We start from the raw sequence: 22062 nt of genomic DNA on the forward strand, positions 1-22062 counted from the left end.
ATACCTCAAAACTCGCGATTATTTACGAAAAAGTATCGATTTCTGTAGAAATTTCAAAAGTTGTCCATCCCACAGATGTGGATCAGTGGGAGAGGGCGATCCCTATTATGGATCAAATCGACTCATATTATGGATCAAAACACAATAACAGCAATTTATCTGCGAGGTAAACGAATGGTGCTTCAGTGATAGCATACGTTTTGGCGTTTCTTTCCGAACCGGCTTATATTTGATTCATAACTGTGGTATGGTTTTCAATGCCCCACAGTTATGAATCAACGCTTTTATGAATGTGTTTGACATTTTATTTCCTACGGACGAAAACAATATGCTAACGAGTATTATAACTGTTTGCTATGTTGTATGGATTTATGTTTTAGGTAGTCAAAATGATTTCTGGGTAATTTCAACTCTATTTGATGAGATATTCTCCGTTTTATTCAACTTTGATCCATATCTGTGTGCTATCCATAACTGTGGGATGACTGTAATGCCACGAAAAAAAAACGTTTTGCTCGGGCTTTCCCGAAGCATTGCCCAGCAATTCGTGCGCAAACGGAATGAAGGGAACCGCACTGATCTGTTTTTCGAAACCATGAAGAGATTAATAAGTCTTGTGTTGTTTTAATGCAAAATATTGCCAAAAGTGCATTATTTATATTGATCTTCCATAAATGACGTAGCATTTTAGGGAAGAGTAGAGAGTCTACGATTTTGTGACGAACCATGTATTAGGTATGTAAAAAAGGCTACGATGGGAGAAGGGGGTATCGAAAGTGTGCCAAATAATACAACATCATTTATGGGCAATCTCTAGTAGAAATCTAGTTTCCAAAAATTTCCATAATTTTGAAAAATAGCAAAATTTAACAGCTAATAAGCAGGATTTGTCCCCATTTGGACGTAATACTCAGGAGAATCATTTTGAGTTGTGAATCTGGCGGCTATCTTGGATTTCAACGCCAACTGGGGAACTGCACTTAACAGAGGAATTGCGAGGCGGAGAAACTGCGGACTTTGAGTAGGGGGGCTGGGGGCAAGAAGGACACCTTAAGATATATAGGTTCAAATCATGGTTGATTAGCACAATTTTTGAAGATTATTCCAGTGTAGGGGCAAGCTCACCTCTTGTTCTAAATGATGTTATCGATAGATTTCAAAAATATAAGAATTACATGATGATTTGAGATTTTTGAAAATGTCCCTTCTTATGAGGTTTTTCAACGAGGCACGGGGCAAGAGTGCCACTCATATGGGGCAAGAAGACCACCAGAGCAAAATGCCACAAATTTTGTATATTATTATTTCCCCACCTAAACGATAAATTCTAGAGTAAGTAAACATAAAAACTGAGGGATAAAAGTTGACTTATAGTTAAAAAGTAATTTTACGAAATTAATTTAGTTCTCATCTTATTTGACTGTAACAATAATAGTAAAAAATTTCAGAAACGATTTTGAATGTCCAAGATGGTTTATTTTGATTTTATTGAGTAGGAAGCATTGATTTAATGCAATATTGAACAAGAAAAATAAAAATTCATGTGATTTTATATGAGAAAATTGCGGTGTCCCACTTGCCCCATAAGACATACTGTTTTTATATATGTAAAACTTAATGTCAAAAGAACTTTTTCGAAAAAAATTCCTCACAGATATATAAAACAATTAAAAATCATCAATACTGTGCGGAAAAACAAATATGTTTTGTATTTATTGGGAGTCAAACCTTGTTTTCCAGTCTTATATTCTTATAATATTTCGCATTTTTTGCGTTGGTGAGTTAAATACATTTTTCTAATTTTTTGTACTAAACATTTTTAACTGTAATATTTACACAACCCTCAATTGATACTCAATTTATTCTTATCCTGCGTTAAACACCAAAAAATTGATTTGAACTACATGAAATTAGAGGTGGCACTTTTGCCCCGGGTGTCCTTCTTGCCCCATGTCCCCCTACCGTGATAGTTTTAAGGTTTAAAAAAAAAACAAGTATATCTTGCTTCAAGTTACAAACTAAACTGAACGTTCTTTTTTTTTTCTTTACAGATAACCATCGGATCAACCACGGTAGACACAACAAGGTAGGCTATTTCCACGTTTGAACAACGATTTTCCATCAAAACATGTGTGGTCATTCCTATCGTCAAGCATGAGGCCTTGAGGATAGTAAAGGAGAGCAGGCTTTGCTTTCTTTTGCACCCGTTCGAGTTTGCGATAGGAATGACGTCACTGCCAAATGTCATTTGCTTCCTTTTACCGTGGGATCAAACAGTCGCGGAACGAATACACCCGAAATTTGACAGTTCGAATCGAATGCGCAGGGTGCGCCTGAGCGTCATGGATATGACAGTTCTTCCCCTTCAATTGATTTATCAGATCGGCCGTTACCAACTTAGATAGAATTCAAATTCAAACAAAAAAAAATCAAATTCAATAAACCTTAATTCTATAAACGATCTGGAGGTTGATTTCATCGGAACTTATAAAGAAAATCATTATCAATATTCTTCTTCCTAGTAGGGGAACTGGGTGTAAAATGCGCCGTTGGGGTAAAACGCACCACCCTTGTTTTGAACGAACGACGTGCTTTGGGACGCTGTTTTTCACTCTAGATAATGGAAAATGTATCAAAATGCTTCTCTATATATATTTAAAGTACTTTCCTTGCAAAAATCGTGAAAAACTTAAAAAAACGTTCTTGCTGTTTTCGATGTAATTTTGTGTTATTTTCTAGGCCATTTTTCAAGCCGATAAACAACAAAACTTTTGAAACTATCACCGAGAATCGACTTGTGCACTCTCATAGTTTGTATTGCATGCAAAAAAAAGTGTTGAATTCAACCTTAAAAAGCGTATTGAAGGACTTAAACTTTAATCAACTCGTGGGGCAAAACGGCCACACCTATTTCATGACACCAAAACAGCCGTTTGAATTTAAATTCCAGCAAACGTAATGGCACGCTGTAGTGACGTGCCAATTTGAACCTTACAAATGCATATTTCTCGAATCAGCATGTATACTATAATCGAACAATAACATCTGATCAAACGCACTAATATATGCAACGTATTTGCAAGCATGATTGCGTACACTGAGCCAGAAATTGCGTACGAATTTCATAAGAGAACGCTTGTGAATTGATTTCTTGACTGGTATTCTCTCTTTCATAAGATTCTTATGAAACACAAAACGTCCGATATTCACAAGAAATTCTTGTCGTTATCATTAGAGATCTTATGAATATCTTTATTTTGCTAAATTCAAAGAGCGATTCTCTAAATACATAATGGTCCTAAAGAATTCCATAATTGATATCTATGATCCTTCATAAGAGTGTCTTATGATATTATACCTATTTGTATTATGAACGCAATGATCGATGGAAGTTCACAAGTTTTTGTTATGAATCTCATTAGATGCTTCTTATGTCTTTATTCCAAAAGAATTTCGTATGAAATTCTTACGTGGTTTTTGATAGGAAGTCGACTGTTTTTCACAAGTGTTACTAATCATTGTCATACGCGCGCTTATGAATCTCAATCGTTAATATTTTGTTATTAGCATCTCTCCACGTAATTCATAAGATTTTCGTATGAAATTGTTAAGAAAATCGTACTCCATTAGATTGTCTTATGAATGCCAATGATCAATGCGTTTGAAATCCAAAAAGAGTTTCTTATGGAATTATATCTGTCTATGTAATGAGTGTTATTTCATAAGTCTGTTGTGGAATGTTATAAGATTCTCGAATGAAGAACAAAATACTTCTTATGTCGTTATTCCATAAGAAATTCTTATGTACCTCATACGTTCCGTTTCCTCAGTGTATGCGTGCGCGCGAACGACTAACGCCAAGATCAGGTGGCGCGTTTTACCCCGCAAAAAATAAAAATGCAGATAAACAAGCATTTTGTAAAAATTGATTTATTAACACCAGAAAAAAGAAAATGAATGGCAGTTTCTACTATTTGATAGAAAACATGTTTGTCTATGAGATAGTGAATAAAAAATGGCTAATAATAAAGTTTTTCATAGCTAAAAACGCTTCCTTCCTTAGAGGGCGCGTTTTACCCCCAGTTACCCTACGTTTGTAACGCCGAAGTCCCTCTGTTTCAATATCAGCCATACTTGGTAGTTTTCTTTGACAGTTTATCTATTCGCATATCTCTCCCGTAGGAGTTGGTTGCCCAGTTCCTCGGTTGTAGTCGAGCTTCTCCTCGCAATCTTCTGCGGTCACTTTTGTTTCGAGATCACGCATTTCATCATCTTCTAGTCTTCTTAGAACAGCGTTGGGTAGGGACCAATACAGACGTTCCTTGCACACCTTTAGCTGTTTATGGTGTGCCAATACGCTGACGCTTCTAACATGAATCTGGAAAATATTTTGAGAATATTTTTTACTAAAGGTTGCTTTGGTTGTATCTTGCTAGACTGTGGGGGTTTTTGGTTCTGTACCACACTGCCGTTATACGCATAATTGTCCCATGTTTCAAAATATGCAATCGAGAAAAACGCGTTTAAAGATTTTAACACATTTAGGCCTCGTATTGACCAGGTTTGTGGTAAATTAAATCAAAATCTTCACAATACTATAAAGAATAGCGTGTTTATTAGACTCAAGAGTTTGTATTACGGGAATAAAGTAAATTTGGCTACGAAAATCAAAGTGGGACTGTTATGCCTAGAAATACGGAGTTTTCGGTGAATTTCTACGCATAACAGTCCCACTGAGAGTAGTGACCAATTATGTGCTAAGCATACTGCTGTAGATGACCATTCTTACGTACAGATTGTACCGAATGTAGAGGACGTATATTCTCAAGACTATGTTAAGGTACCTAATGAAGGCTCAAGTGACATGTGCCAAACGGAGCCACGTGTGGTGAAGTGAAGAAATACGATTTTATAGTTAGGGATGGAAAGCAAACTTTTCAGTATGTGTGATAAAAAGAAAATGTATGGATTAGTGAAAAAAGAGTAGATGAGTAAGTTAGAGAGTTTCTAATATGTAATAAATTCCTATATCGACTTTTCCAGCTGCAGGCTTGACAGAAACTCATCTGCAAGTTCAAGGTTATTCTGCGGAGTAAATATTTAACTCAAAATTTACGACACAAATTTCCACACGATTTGAAATTTCTTTGAACCTGGTTTGCAAAATCATGATATTTGATACATCGCAAATTAAGTTTTGGTATCGCCAACATATTTTCCACTTGCACCGAAGAATCAGTTATTCGCAATAACCCAGTATGTGGCCAGGTCATCCAAAACCTCTTGAACTATTCTTCTTTTGACTTAATTTGCTAATTCATGAAGTTTGATATGTCGCAAGATAGGTCTCAGAACCGCCAATATAATGGCCACTTCCTCTGGGGAACAAGGTATCCAAAACAACCTGGCATGTTATCAAGTCATTCAAGAACGTTAAAATTACCCATCTCTAGCCTTTATTTGGGAAGTTGAAGTTTGATGTTGGTCTCAGAACCGACAATTTAGTACCTGACTAGAGGTACATCGCAAAAATATAATAAAATTTTATCAGAATATGATATACATATCTTATTATGATATGATTTTGTTAGACACCGTTATCCATAGAAAATATTGAACCAAAAATATATCATATTGTATTATATTTATTTTGGATATATTTCTTTTCGATTATTTTTAACAATTTTATAACACAATTAAATAAACATTTGTGCATTTTAATCAACTTGAGTTTTTGAATCAAGCAAAATATAATTGTTTTATTTGAGAAGAATGAAAAAAAATTCTCTTGGGTTTGTAAAACCAGCCAAGCGATAACAAAATGTTATAATCTAAATTTAATTATTGACTGATTGCAAGGGATTAAAAAGTGACTTGTTGCGACTTTTAATTGTTTGTTTTATATCAAAATATACATTTTTTCTTTCGTATATGAAGTTTTTTAGAATTTTTATATATGTAATTGATAAAAAAAACTGGTTATAACCATATATGTTTCTGTCTATTGCACGGAATATCATGTTTTGTTAGAATTTTCATATAATTGATCAAGAAGCTCGTAGCTTAATGAGTTACCCCGTATATTAAACAGTATTATAATTTTGATACTTTGTATCAAAAATTATAACTGAACTTGATATGTGTTTGATAGATTAAAATCAAAATTTGCTATACTTATGTTACAATTCATAGAACTTTTTGTTATAAATTTAGTTATTTTAACAACATCCTGCATCAAAATTGTAACAACTTTTGTTCGATAAAATCTTCATATCACAAAAACATAAGCTGATTTAATTATGTTATGTAACCATTTTCCGCAGGGAACCGGGAACTCGGAACAATCCGACATGTGGTTAATTGATGTGTGGCTAGCCAGGTTTCAGATTCGCCACTTCCACCAGTGAACCGGTATTCAGAACAACCCAGCATGTGGCCAAGTCATCCAGAAACCGTCGAACCATTTTTTAGAAGTGGTTTGCTAAATCATGAAGGTGATTTGTCGCAAACCATGGACTCGAAATTAAAGTGGTTACTGATTGTTCAAGTGGGATTACCTCAGTAACTCAGTACTCCCCGTGATGAATCCAAAATTACGGTTAATTTTTAATGCATGACTGCGGTACCAAAAAGTCGAAGAATTTTGTGATCGCCCCAGAAAATTCAACTGTAATTCATTGAAAAACGGATGGGAAATAATATTTTGATATTGAAAATTTCAATCAAATTTGACGTTAGGCTGAATGAATGATGGATGCATCCCGATAATAGAAACATATAAAACAGGTTGTGTTCCACATGGGATGTAAAGCCAATGTAATAAGATATTCAAAACGATTTTCCCAAACACCAGCTAATTAAAAACTGCCTACTGAATATTTTGTTCGAGATCAGCGCAGCGAATTGTATAGTGTGACAGTTATGCGTAGAAATACAGTAGTGGGACAATTATGCGTGGAAACTCAATAATGGGACAAATTGACTTGACTTGCTTTTCATTGAGTTTCCGAACAAAGTTAATTTTTGGTAAGTGTTTTCTAAAACTATACGTAAAAATAAACTGTTTGATGACAAAAAGTCAAAATGTACAAAAAGTAACATGGGACAATTATGCGTATAACGGCAGCACACCTCTAAATGTAAAATATGATACTGTTCAGCGAAAACGATGTGAAACTAATTGGTTTGTCAACGCATACTATCACATGTGCGATCAATCCTTCAAGTCCACAACTAGAGGTATAACCACAATATCCTTTCGAGGATCAGAAAATTCCATTTTTTTTTAAAGCAATGGTTTACTTTCTTCGAATGCTCTTTGGCAGTTTTCATCCCATACATACTTTACGTTGTTCTTAAGTTAATTATACAAATGGTAAAGCTGAGAGGATAAATGTGGTATGAATTGATGATAATAATTAAGCAGTCCAAAGAAGGATTTAAGCCCTTATTCATTTTTCGGAGTCTTTGCTTTCTCAATGGTTTAAATTTTGTCATTGTATGGACTTAGTCCTTCTTCACTTATAAAGGACCATTAGAAGTTTAACCTTGCACTCCTCTAGGTTTTTTGCAGCTATTACAACGTCGTCCAAACATACTGAAATATGATCAATTCCTTGCAAAACTTTATTCATTACTTGCTGACATATAGATGCACTTGAAGAAGCGCCCTGGGGAAGCCAGTTATACACATATAATCCTGAATCTATGTGGTCGAAAGTACATTTTGTCGAACGGACATTTCGTCCAATGGGCATTTGGTCGAAAAGGTTAAGTTACAATAGAAAGCATATTATGTTTGGTCGAACCGTAATTTCGTGGAAAGGATAGTGGTCGAATCTAAATAGTATGGAAAGAAAGTTCTACGATTAGTCTGACTATCGTCAAGAGTAGCATTTTGTCATTAATACAAGAGTAATTGAATAATCGAAAAAAACATCAGCACATAACCTACAATCTCTATGCAATAGGAAAAATTTTGTTATTCAATTTGATGGATGCTCTTCCAACATATTGATCAGCCTCTTGCGTTTTCAATGTTTCATGCTGCTTTTTCGTTCAGGCATGTTCGGCGATTCGAGATAAACTAATCCTAAATGGAAGCAATCCAACTTATGTCTCCTCAATCAACTATTATTTTCTTAACCGAAACATATAATTAGCACAATTTTCAAATTTGATAATTTTAAGCTTCTACTGAAAACTCTGTTATTCACCCGAGGTCAAAAACACTGTCAGCAAAGCCATATATTAGCTTGAGAAATGTTATTAAGCTGAAAGTCACACTAAGAAAATTGGTCCTAAGTAGAGTTACCGACACTTAACATTAACTTTGCCATAAAGATTTCTCTTAAAGTGATATCTTCCTGCCGTTTTAATTATGATTTCCGCATACACAAATTTAACCCACGTCCATAAGCTGCAAGACCATGAATTCAAAGAAAAATCCTGAGCACTCTCTCCGAATTATTCCATTAGATGAAGATCAGCAGTTCATTACGAAGAACAATAGCATTTTAAATGAATAATAAATAATGAAAACATTATGTTTGCATCGTAGATCAATAAAATAAAAACTTGTTGAGCAGTTTTTGAAAGAATGGTGATGTTTTCAGAGAATAATAAATTCATAAAAAATACTTATGAAAAACCACTTCTGAAAAGTTCATGTGAATAATCATCGAAATACTAGATTTTGGCTTAACTTCAAATCACAAATCAAAATACGAATAAGATTTAAAAAATAAAACTACATAAAATGTCTCATTGTTTTTTCAACAACAGTTAATGATTCAGAATATTCAAAAGAATACGTTATCTTACCAACTTTACAAAACTTAGAAAACAATAGTCAATTTTACCAAATGATCTTTCAATAAACCATTTGAAATGTTAAACTTTCAACCAAATATCCGCTCAACTAAAAGTCATTCGACCAAAATAAATGTTCCAAAGCTATTCGCCCAAATGTCCTTTCGATCAAATGTCATTCGATGAAATGTCTTAAGCCTATAATCCTTTCATGGTAATAATGACTACGAATCTCCTGGACCTTTCCGTCAACTTCAATTTCTGTCGCAATCAGTTTCCAGATTCGTCTCACAACTTACGGCTCACTGTGATATAGTGAGTGGTCAAAACACAACACATCAACGCAATTATTTTTTTTTTACTACAACACATAGACCTACGGGCATCTCCCTCCATTCCTTCAGAATGATGGAATATACTAATTTCCTTTAAAATTCATTGTTCGCCATCAAAATTCAGCCCGAAAATATAAACACAATTCCTTTTGACCGAACAATTATGGCATTTGCTCACAGTGCAGCGAAAACAACACAATCAAAGGAACCGTATTTTTACATCGAGCATCGCCCACACATTGATACGCACAAGCTTTTTTTTTTATCAGTACGACGGATTGAACTTTGTTTACATTCTCAATTTTACAAAGTCGTTGAGGAAATTTCATAAAATTTCGTGAATTATAGAATTTTCACGGCGAGTGATTGGAATGATATCCTTCAGTGAAGAAGTACAAAGGTTTTGCATAGTGAAAATAAGTGCCCGGCGAAGTAAGTCACACAGGGGGCCGGAAGAAACTTGTATCATAAAGTGGTGTGACTGGTGTCGATCGTTAAGGTGAAGTAGGCCGTCATTGAAATTTGTACGCGCCGTTGATGATTGTTGCTAAATCATGTCACAATTTCGAATTGATGAACATCAGTTGGTAGTGCAATGACGTAGTTGAAAAAGTATCAAAATACTTTCAGCATGTAAGCGCATATAGTGATATTTTTCCGTATCAATATCAACTATGGGACTGACGTTTATCACTTTGGAATTGCAAGCTTAAATGATAACATGGCTGCCAAAACAAATGACGGGCTACTTAGCATTACTCTCAAATCGTGTTCGTCCATGCGAATTCGGTGAAAAAGTGCAAAGTGGATAATTGAACTGAAGTTATTTATCGAAACACAGTAGTTTTATTGGACTTTTGGTGTACTTGGAAAATGAGTCTGTGTTGCACGTAAGTTGGAATATCCGCCGTAGTCGAACATTTTAAGTTTAATACTACGAATAATAGCGCTAACGACGAAGCATAACGATACCTTACCTTGCAGTCTATAACTTATCGAATTTCCTTGTTCTTTTTTTTGGCGAAAAGGGAGAATATTCTCGGCCTTAGCAGTCTATATGGCATATAGACGGCTAAGGCCGAGAATATCCCCCCTTTTCGCCAAATAAACACTGACAGTCGTGATGGAACTCCAAAATCAAATGCCGTTGTTCTTTTTCTTAACTATAATGAAAGGAGATGCCCATTCGCTTCTACCAATGGGTGTGATTACGTTTTCATTTCCAGTTTATCCAAATAAGTGGAAACTTTGTCCCTCAATATGTAAGGAACTTCATAAGCCTTCGTGAAAATAGGCGTCTCGTCTCTCAAAACTGTCGGCAGAAGGACTAGGTCTGTAAGAATCAACAAGATTAACGGCATCTCGCTCTAGATTCTTCAGTTTAAAACATTTTTTTCTTGATGTGCGCTTTCATTCCGCAGAAATTGCATACTATTTACTAATAGTCCGGTACTTGTCTCTTTGGAAATCCTCCATCATGCCGGAAATGGACCGTCTTCGTATCGTAATGTCTTTTACCTCTTGAATGGTGTCCTTCGTCATATGATCTCATTCCCAGACGGCTTTCCACTGGACCTCGGCTGCTTCCGATTCCCCTAAATGCTTCCTCCTATTGATACCTTTTTGCTAAATCCAAAGTCCTGCTAAGTTTTCCGTAGGCTGTTCCAGTATGTTCTGATTAAACCATTACGAATTGGTACTACGAATCCAGTACTAGTCGGACTCGATTATCCGGAGACTGGATTATTCGGTGACTCGATTATCCGGGATTCGATTATCCGGAATTTTGGACTCCATCATCCGGAATTTGTTTATTGATGTTCTCGTTTTTCAATGTTTATGCATAAATCTGAGATAATGTGGTATTGCAATATACAATATGAATGGTTTTGCAGTTTTTACCATATTAAATAAAAGGGGGGGTTGGAAAAAGTGGCTTTCTGTATATTCTACTACATTTTTTTTTTCTTTAAAGACTTCTACTGTTTCTAGAAATAATTTCTGGCTACTCCACCGCATCATATAAATATAAACAACGAAGATTTTATTTTTATCTTAGTGATTCGATTATCCGGAGTGAAAAAATCGATACTCCGGATAATCGAGTCCGACCTGTGTTTCCATTTGGTTCCTCATCCACTGCACCTGCGTTAGCCTTTGCTGTTTCCCAAGTTGCTATAATTTTCTCAGCATTTGCCACAAATTTTCTCAGCAACCCACAAAATTCGGCTTGAAGATTCAGTGCCAGCACAAAATCCTCAGTGGTTTCACTCGGATTTTGTACCCTAGAGCTAAACTTGTAGCGTAGTACTAGATCAGGTTCTATTTTGTCCAAACGACTTTTGAGTTTAGCAATTGAAACATCAAATGCCATTTCTTTAAAATTACCTGCCGGATAAAGCAATTTTATTTCGGAAAACATGGTTGGTCCACTCAACGTTATGTAATTTGCCATATTATCCTCTTCCTTGACGTTGTTCTCCTTAAACAAGTACTTCAATCAGGTGAACCAATTGGTAAAGGGGCGTGGTGCTTACTTAAGGCTCAATGGTAGAAGCCATGTTAGCACTGATTTTGTGAAGCTCTTTTTCAAAGGGTAATTGTCGATAGTAAAATTCAAAAGCAATGACACCAATTGATAGAACAAGAATTTCAATAAATCAGTAAAAAATGGCAAATAATATCACAATGACTCAAAAGGTTTTAATTCAACAGGAGGAAAAAAAACAGTACCTCAGTTAACCCAAAAAAAACTAAATCCTTTGAAAAGAACCAAAATGTCCCCGTAACACAAAGGATACAACTTTGTCCTTACAACACATAGGATTTAACTTTCATTACAAAAAGAAAATGACTCTCAAAATCACTTCCCGTCCTGATGGCTGAGTTTTAGCTGAACTGTCCAGCTCTAGGTAGACCGAGCTTGGCAACAGTAGTCTCGGCTCTACGGAACTTGCTGGATTCCAATGAGTGTCGTTGTTCGAACTGGCCGTCAGGGAATCGACCTGGATCATGCACTTTCCGTCCTGAATTCGGCCAAGAAGCTGTACGAGTGATAAAAACACTAACGATATACCACTGGCGAAAAATAAACTGAACTTTATTTTCTTTTTTCTTTCCAGGGAACCATCGGATGAACCGGTCGTAGAACGAATACACCCGATCTTTGACAGTTCGAATCGAATGCGAAGGGTGCGCCTGAACGTCATGGACATGACAGTATCAACATACGATTTGACAAATATTCAAAACAATATACCTCTTTTATATTGTAAGCATGTTATTTCAATATGACCCGTTCGGGATGGAATCGATCAATCTAATAATGAAGCACTTGTTTTATAATTTCCGATGCGAATCCTGAAAGCGCCGATATATAATTCAAAATAAATCGTTCATTTACAGTCTTCCCACAGTTATGGATCAACTAAGGATCATTTTTCAGAACACAATATGATTAAAAAGCATGATGACGCTGTACAAAACAAAATTACCTCCCTGGCACTGCAGAATATAGTTGTTTTTTGAGAATACATCTCAACATTCCCGGTTATTTACGAAAAAGTGTCGATTTCAATAGAAATTTCAAACGATGTCCACATATATGGATCAGTAGGAGACGAGGATCCCTATTATGGATCAAATCGACTCATATTATGGATCAAAACACTGTAACAGCAATTTATCTGCGAGGTAAATATGATAACAAAAATGATTCATAACTGTGGTATGGTTTTCAATGCCCCACAGTTATGAATCAGCGCTTCTGGGAATATGTTTCACATTTTATTTCCTACGGGCAGAACAAATATGCCTAAGCAGATTATAATTGCATGCAATGCTGTACAGATTTAGGGTTCCCGTAGGGTAAAAATGTGTTCTGCGTAATTGCAACTCTATTTGATGAGATATTCCTTTTAAACCAACTCTGATCCATATCTGTGTGCTATCCATAACTGTGGGGTGACTGTAACAATAATGAAATCCAGGGTTATAGATTACAAATAGTTAGCTATAATAGTTCAAAATAAATTATATACTTACAAGCTGTCAAGAAGGCACATTCGAAATGATGCAACATAATGAGTGGCTGAGATCCCAAGAGCTTGGAAAATCCTATAATTTCCGGCATTTGAGTTATGCGCTTGGGTGGAAGAAATCGGAACAAAGTTTCACCCCAATTAGCAATATTATCCCTTTTAATCAGCTTTACAATTTCTCTCCGATTTAACCGGACAAACGTTGCAAGCGATACCTACATGGCAAAAGTTCTACCTCTGCGTCCTGGTAAATGGTTTGAGAGTGCCAGAAGCTATGGTAAAGCTTCATTCTCCCGAAGATTATTGGTTCGTGTATTTCTCCAGGAAGCGAGTAGATTGCTTCCTATCCGGTTTTATTTCGTTTCAGACGCTTAACAATGAGAGGCTAATGAGTTCCTGGCTAGGGCCAGTTCAGTGCCCCTAAAGGCAGGTGAGGCAAACAATGTAAATAATTTACACTGCGATACTGTAATTTAATCACAAAGTTTTCCAATTTTATTCGGTTTCTTGGGGAGCTACTAGTTAGTTGTTTCCATTTCAAGTGCATTTTTTGAGGCGAAGACGGATTTCACCCCAACTCGACAAAGGGATTGGTAGCACCCCTTCAGAATTCAATGAATCTTTCTGGGTGTGAAGACTATGTGAAACTAAGATACTTCACATACTTTGTTTTATTCAAAATCCATCTAGACTAATATTTGGAAAGGGTCAAAGTTATTTTATTTATTTTTATAAACCCATATAACTCGAAAACGGTGAGACCTACAAAAAAGTGTTGTATGGGGGACTGTCGTGAAATTTCCTGAAGTTTTAGAAAAAAAATATTGAAAAAATAAAACAACATATAACAACGAAAAATATTCAAAACTTTAAAGTCGATTTAAAAAAAAGGTCATTCCAGATTTTGATCATCTTAAATAAAAAGTTTCGTAAATAAACTAACTAAAAGTCGTCCATACATTGCAAATTGGGCATATTTTAGGGAAAAAAGTTTTTCTTACATCGAATGTTTTAAGTCCAAAATGATTTTTTTATTTTATTTTTGTTTCGCTTTGAATAGTCTAGTATGATCATATGTTCAAGTGATAAATGAGTTGTAATCACTAAAGAGATAATATTTGTTTTATTGGGAATAGATAAAAGAAATAAAACGGAATTGTAGAGAGTTTTTTTTAATTAAATACTATTGATCTCGCACCAAACCGCAACAGATAAACAGGTTGTTATTGATTTCTTTGATAGTGATGATATTAGTAGGCCTATGCCAGAAGCCAATGACTTCGTTTCTGAGTACCGAAAGGGTAGTAAAGAACAAGTTCAAAAGCGTCTATCGATGATGTCTCATAAAGAGACGTACATGATTTCTGAAGAAAGATGCCAAAATGTAGAAATTGGTTTTACTTTGTTTACTATGTTGAGGCTTAAACATTGTAGGCTTCTCGATAGCACAGGAATTCACAATGTATGTGTGTGTGATTGGGGCCCAGATAGCCGTAGCGGTAAACGCGCAGCTATTTAGCAAAACCATGCTGAGGGTCGTGGATTCGAATCCCACCGGTCGAGGATCTTTTCGGGTTGGAAATTTTCTCGACTTCCCAGGGCATAGAGTATCTTCGTACCTGCCACACGATATACGCATGCCAAAATGGTCATTGGCACAGTAAGCTCTCAGTTAATAACTGTGGAAGTGCTCATAAGAACACTATACTGAGCAGCAGGCTCTGTCCCAGTGGGGACGTAATGCCAGAAAGAAGAAGAAGTGTGTGCACATACCACGAAAATGTGAAATTAATGCTTAACAGTTTAGGAATTGTCTCTCAGGCAGAAATTAGTGAGAAACTGTTATGCGATGTTTTAGTAAGAACGACTGATTGTTTTTTTCTAGAATGTGAAAATTGTAATTCCAAAGAAGAGGAAAGCGACAAAGAAGATGTAGTATTTCAGCAATGGCTCACCACCGATCGCTGCAACTTCTTCTTCTTCTTCTTTTCTGGCGTTACGTCTCCACTGGGACAGAGCCTGCTTCTCAGCTTAGTGTTCTTATGAGCACTTCCACAGTTATTAACTGAGAGCTTACTATGCCAATGACCATTTTTGCATGCGTATCTCGTGTGGCAGGTACGAAGATACTCTATGCCCTGGGAAGTCGAGAAAATTTCCAACCCGAAAAGATCCTCGACCGGTGGGATTCGAACCCACGACCCTCAGCTTGGTCTTGCTGAATAGCTGCGCGTTTACCGCTACGGCTATCTGGGCCCCCATCGCTGCAACTTAGAAACTATAATAAAGCCTATTGAAGAATTTGTTACGTATTTCGTGGAGGAAGTTAATAAGCTCATAACTCATGATTTTATTTGCAAAGAACAGTCTTCTTTTCAAAAAAGACTCCTTAAAGCAAAGAGAAATACTGGTAATTAGCGACTTTTCTGAAAATTATAGTTTTATCATACAAAACGCTGCTCAAGGATATCACTGGAATAATTCCCAAGCAACGATACACCCATTCGAGGTTTACCATAAAAAATATTATAAATTGGAAAACGTTAGTTTTATTATTATATCAGAAGTGTTGACCCATAACACAGTAGCAGTTCAGCTATTTATTTCAAAATTGATAAATTTTGTTAAACAAAAAACAAATTTCTCAAAAGTTTTTTTTATGTCAGATGGAGCTGCAGCTCATTATAAAAAAAATGCCAGCTTATGTTATTTCAAAAAAATACATGGATTGAGAGCAGAGTGACACTTTTTGCCACATGCCATGGCAAAGGCCCCTGTGACGCTATTGGTGGCACTCTCAAACGAATGGCAAAAATAGCAAGTCTTGCAAAAGACTATGGAAACACAATCGCAACTCCGCGAGAACTATTCGACTGGGCAGTGAAACAAACTGATACATGTACCACCAAATTAAATTTATGTTACATATCTAATGAACAATATGTTAAAATGTCAGAGGAATTGGTGGAATTGTTTGATAAGGTTAAAACTGTCCCTGGTACCCAAAAATATCATTGTTTTATGCCTATTAGTGATACACAAATTGCAGCCAAACGGTATTCCAATTCAGAGGATGCACCAAAATTATTCAATTTATTCAGTAAAGCCCAAAAATAATGTAAATATTCATGTGCAGATACTACGTTTTAGGATAGATAGCAATAATAAAAATAATAATGCATGATAAAAACAAACCACGACTTTTTTTTTCATAAGCATAATATTGACCCTTTCCAGACACCTGTTAAGATTGGCTTTGACCAAATAAGAAATGAAATATTATTGTGATATCTTTCCAACCATAAAAAAAACATCGGATTGTTGGTTTTCTCATAAGAGGTTTGGTGCGAGATCAATTGTATTTAATTAGAAAAAAAAAAACTCTGTAGAATTACGTTTTCTTTCTTTTAACTACTCCCAACAAAACAAATATAATCTATTTTGTGATTAAAACTCATTTATCACTTGAACACATGATTATACTAGACTATTTAAAGCGAAATAAAAATGAAATAATAAAATATTTTAGACTTAGAAAATTCGATGTTAGAAAAACATTTTTCCCTGAAATATGCCCAATATGCAATGTATGGACGACTTTAAGTACGAAATTTATTTCTTAAGGATGATCAAAATCTGAAATGGCCTTTTTTTTTAAATCGACTTTAAAGTTTTTAATCATTTATTTTATAGTGTAGAAAACGTTTATTCTTATTATTTCAATATATTTTTCTAAAACTTCAGGAAATTTCACGACAGTCCCCCATACAACACTTTTTTGTAGGTCTTAGCGTTTTCAAGTTATACGGGTTTATAAAAATTAAGTAAAAAAAACTTAAACCCTTTCCAAATCGATCGATTTTGAAAAAACAATATATGCAAAGTATCTTAGTTTCACATACTTTTGACATCCAGAAAGTTTCATTGAATTCGGAAGGGGTGTTGCCAATCGCGTGTCGAGTTGGCGTGAAATCCGTTGAAGGCAAAAACGTAATCGATGGCACATCGTAGGGACTAGAAATGGAAACGTCTACGTCAGATTCTAAGAAAATAAGGATACCGTTCCAATTCAACTTCCGGACACTTTTGTTTGGGAAATTTTTGCACGAAATACTCCAATGTTTGCAGGTTACAAGTTTACACTTAGGAAGCGCGTTATACTAAGCTTTTCCTGTAGATAGGTATCTTTATGAATATATGTTTTCCAACTGCCTTACCCGTCTCTCTATTGAGTTATATTTCCCTTTGCATTCGGTCACACAAAATAAGTCATTTCTCCAAGAGAAAAGAATAAATTAATTATATATTCACTTTGGCTCTAATTGACCGTAATATGGAACAAAATGATATTTGTAGATTTATAGAACACCTTTCATCAAACTGCATGTGCAAATATTGAACGTTCATTTGAAAACTGTTTACTTACCTCGTACATTAACAACGGGTGGTTGACTTTTAATTGAAATCTCTCGATGGCTTAACAAGGGCAGCGCCATAAGGCGATGTTAATTAAATGTTACAAGTATTTAATTGATGATTTTTTCATGCGCCCCGGAATCCATCCAATTATTGTCTGTGATTGCGATTATCATTCCTCTGGAAATCTGGAATTTCTTTGTGATGATTAAATTAATATGATAGCTCAGTAAGGTTGCCACCATCCATCGTAGCACTGTGAGACTTGCTTTCGCAAGAGGATGATTATTTCCGACCTCAATAATCCAACGAAAATTTTTCCCAGTGTCAGAACAATTTTGATTGCATTCCAGTGAGTAAACCGAGCGATAAAGAAAGCATCAGGAGCAGCATCACCGCACAATCCTAGGGAACGATTGTTGTTGTTCATCAAACTAATTAAATTCTGCAAATATACCAGCACGCATTCTTGCTGCTCAAAGCCAAGAGAATGATGATGATGCTGATGCTTCTGCTGCTTCAGATGGATGAAAGGCGATGATTCTTCATTTCATTTGATCGAACTTGAATCCCTTTTTAAGGATGGGCGCTGGTCCAAGACTGGAAGATCTTCCCCATCGAATGCGTTTTAAATTACTAAACTAAATCCTCCAAGAGTGTAGGGGAGACTTTATCTCCTTTTCTTAATGCAACACCGATTTAAGCACAGGCTCTAAAGTAAACATGTTTTTCAATATTATACAATACGAACTAAAGGAGCCTATCTAAAAATATTGAGGAGGTCAAAAAAAAAATTGGAGAAACTGTGTTCACTGTATTCACTAATGCCATTTCATAACATATTTTATAGTCAGAGACATCACCATTCTAAGAAAATATAAGTCAACAAATAGAGTTTTCTTGCACTACAAATACAGTACTGGAGAGAATCAAGTATACATTGGCTATTTTTCATGAAAAATGATCTGCTGCTAAGGGGGCAAATGACCCCCCCTGATTTGAGAGGGCCCCCGAAGAACCCAATAAGAAACAAAAAATTTTCTTTTCAATTATTTCAACGTTAAAATCAACATATGTATATATGAGTAGATATTTATTTTTCACCTCATATCTGAATCTCACAGTATAGTTTGGTCAATCTCATTTTTCATTATATTATTCATATAACCATAATGGAAGTTGAACCAAAATTGTTGAACCAATACTCTTCTCAAGTTATTTAAAAAAATTGAATTACAGATTCACCTCAAGTTATTGCAATTTCAAAAAATATGGCTAAACCTGTACTAGCCAATTTATAAAGTTTTTTTTTGGATTCCTATCAGAACTTTAAAATTTAAACATATTTGAAATGCTATAAGAAACGTATGATATCCGGGAAATTCTTTTATGACGCGATAGTCAGTATTTGTAAGTGGAGACGTTTTTTTTTAAATTCAGTAAAGGCGATTAGTTTCTATGCAAATGTAAATCTTATTTACGAAAAAATACGGCCCTCATACAGGGTTGCCACAGTTAAATCTGTATTTTTTCCTTCAATTGTCTGTAGAGTGCTTCGTGAAGCCCAAGCAGGACAGTTCGGTTTTGCGTCGTCCGATAAATTTGGCTCACGGTTTCGCGCATGTTTTCGTCGCCGGAGATTTTTTTTTTCCTGTTTTCAAGCGTCTTGCTGGGTAGTGCTTCGTGAAGCCCAAGCAGGACAGTTCGGTTTTGCGTCGTCCGATAGATTTGGCTCACGGTTTCGCGCGTGTTTTCGGCTCCTAAGATTTTTTTTCTGTTTTGGAGCGTCTTGCTGGGTAGGTATTTGGAAGGCACAAGCAAGACGGTTTGTTTTCGGGACGCCAAGAAGTTTTGCTGTCAGTATCAGTTTTGTGTTCAGTCGAGGATGGATTACCAACTGGTGAGTTCGTTTCATTCTTGTGATAACACATATTTTCTTGAAAGCGTAACTTTTAAGTAATTTTAAAACAAACTTTGTATGGTTCGTCACTATAAGTGTCGGCATTATTTTTTTTTTCTTATACAATTTCAATATACATAAATATATTTGCCTCTTTTATGCATTATTAAAAATTATCTTTTGAATTGTTCGACATTGTGAATGTTGACGTATTTTTTAAAACTTGTACCATATCGAGACAAAATGCACAGTAATACTCATATGTAATTTTCAATTAAACTATGTATAGTTCGTCACTACAAGTGTCGGCATTATTCCTGTTTCATATAATTTAAAATATATACATGTAATTTTCAGTTTTCGTCATTAATAAAAACATCTTTTGAATAGAGTAGTGTTTGATCCTTCCACCTTGACGCTTACTCCTGCGGGAGCGGGTGATGAGGGCAGGATCAAACATGTCGCGCGTCGGTAGTGAAGCGGTGAAAAAGTGATCGGTTCGTTAGTAGTGTTTGATCCTTCGACCTTGACGCTTGCTCCTGCGGGGGCGGGCGATGGGGGCAGGATCAAACTTGTCGCGCGTCGTTCGCTCAGAGAAATGAAAAAGCGCCGCGGATCGCTAGTAGTGTTTGATCTATTGATCGCGTCGCTTGCTCTTGCGTGGGCGAGTGACGAACACTTGTTCGGCGTTTAATGCGATTATCGAATTATTTCGCGAATCCGGTTAGGCGTGATTATATCATGGCTCGCATCACCAAACATTGGTGACTCCCAGATCTTTACCTTATCCCACTAACCCAATATCCTCTCCATGACAACCGTGGAGATGCAGAGGTGATCTCGGTCTCTAGTAACAACGGTAGTCACACTAACATTCCTTCCCTTCCCCGATGACCGTAAGGACGTGGCCGGCGCCGTTATTGACTTTTAAATTTGAGCTCTCGATTTGTGCACATTGAAGAATGGTAAGCTAATCCCAAGCCCCATTCATTAATTCCCTGTGCAACTTCGATTGTTCTGGTCAATCACGGAGTAGCAACTACGAATTGTACGGTCATCTATGCTTATGCTTATGCTTATGCTTATTTTTTCCTTCAATTGTCTGTATTTCTGTATCCTAGAACAAAATATCTGTGTTTTAAATCTGTATGCTTCAAAATTTAGCTAGGAATTAAAATTATGCAAGAAATTCATGAAAATACCTATCATTTGTAACTACATTGCGAATTTGTCACATCAAAGTTTAAATAGTAAAACTTAAAAAAAAAAAAAATCATTTTACTCAAAAATCTGTATGATTCTGTATAATTTTGCCCAAATTCTGTATACAGAATCTATATACCTGTATTTTAACAAAAATCTGTAATCTATATATACAGATTCTTGGTCACAAAATAATCGAGAAAATCTGTAAAATACAGATAAATCTGTATATGTAGCAACCCTGCCCCCAGAGAAAAACTGAAAGCTTGTACACATGAGAATCAATCGATTATAAATGAAAACTCCATATATGTTTTAGTTATTATTAGATAACGAGCTAATGATCAAAAACGTCACAGTAAAAGGATCAGAAACTAGAAGTTCGATCAATTGGATCAAAAAGAAATGACGGTAATAATGCCGAGCACATAATAACATGATTAAAATCTTTATCAAGTTCAAAAAAAATCATAACAGATAACACTGCGGAACAAGTTTTTGTCTCAAGCACCAAAATACCGCTATTTACTTAATTAAGGTTGGCTGAATCCATTGCTGTTTTAAAAATTATCATTAAACGTCTAGTTTTTGAGATATAAATTGTTGAAAATGCTAAATATGGCTATTTTAGCCAACTTGCATGCAAGTTTGCCAGCTTGTATGGCAATTTATTTGCTCTATTTGCCACATAATTCAAGGTTCATGGGAATAACAGTATACATTCAACATAGTTCATAATACTTTCGATATTCAAAAATTATTTTTTTCTATTTCTCATCGTAATAGGCTGTTTTTCATCATGCCAATCTGTCATAAAACGGCCTACTTTCCTGCACTGAAGTATGCAGTGCGGGAATAGTCATTACGCAACTGAAACCAGTGCTGTAATGATTCATTACGCAACGCTTTCTCATTACGCAACTGTTTTGAGTTGCGTAATAAATCATAACACAACAATTTCTCAGAAATTGTAAAATAATGATGAATGCATTCTGATATAATTTCTGATACCCTCAAGTGGTCTTCTACGAAATTGCAAAAAATGTTGTACGTAACTCGCAGAACACGATTTTTACAGCACTCGTCGTAATTATCCTACTCGGCAAGCCTCGTTACGAATCGTGCTGTAAAAATCATCATTCTGCAACTTGTTCCGTAAACTACTATTTCTGTGGTTCAGAAAAGTATTGTATTTTACTATATAAGAAAAACGAAGAATTAAGTATGGAGACTGCAAGCATATTGAAGATTTAATGTAAATTTTACAATGCAATTTCTACTAAATTAATTAGTTTTTTGAATTAAGTAGTTTTTTGAAGTAGTTGAATAGTAAAAAACCGAATAAGTATTATTGAAT

The sequence above is a fragment of the Aedes aegypti genome, chromosome 3 (assembly GCF_002204515.2).
Source record: "Aedes aegypti strain LVP_AGWG chromosome 3, AaegL5.0 Primary Assembly, whole genome shotgun sequence".
NCBI classification, from domain to species: domain Eukaryota; kingdom Metazoa; phylum Arthropoda; class Insecta; order Diptera; family Culicidae; genus Aedes; species Aedes aegypti.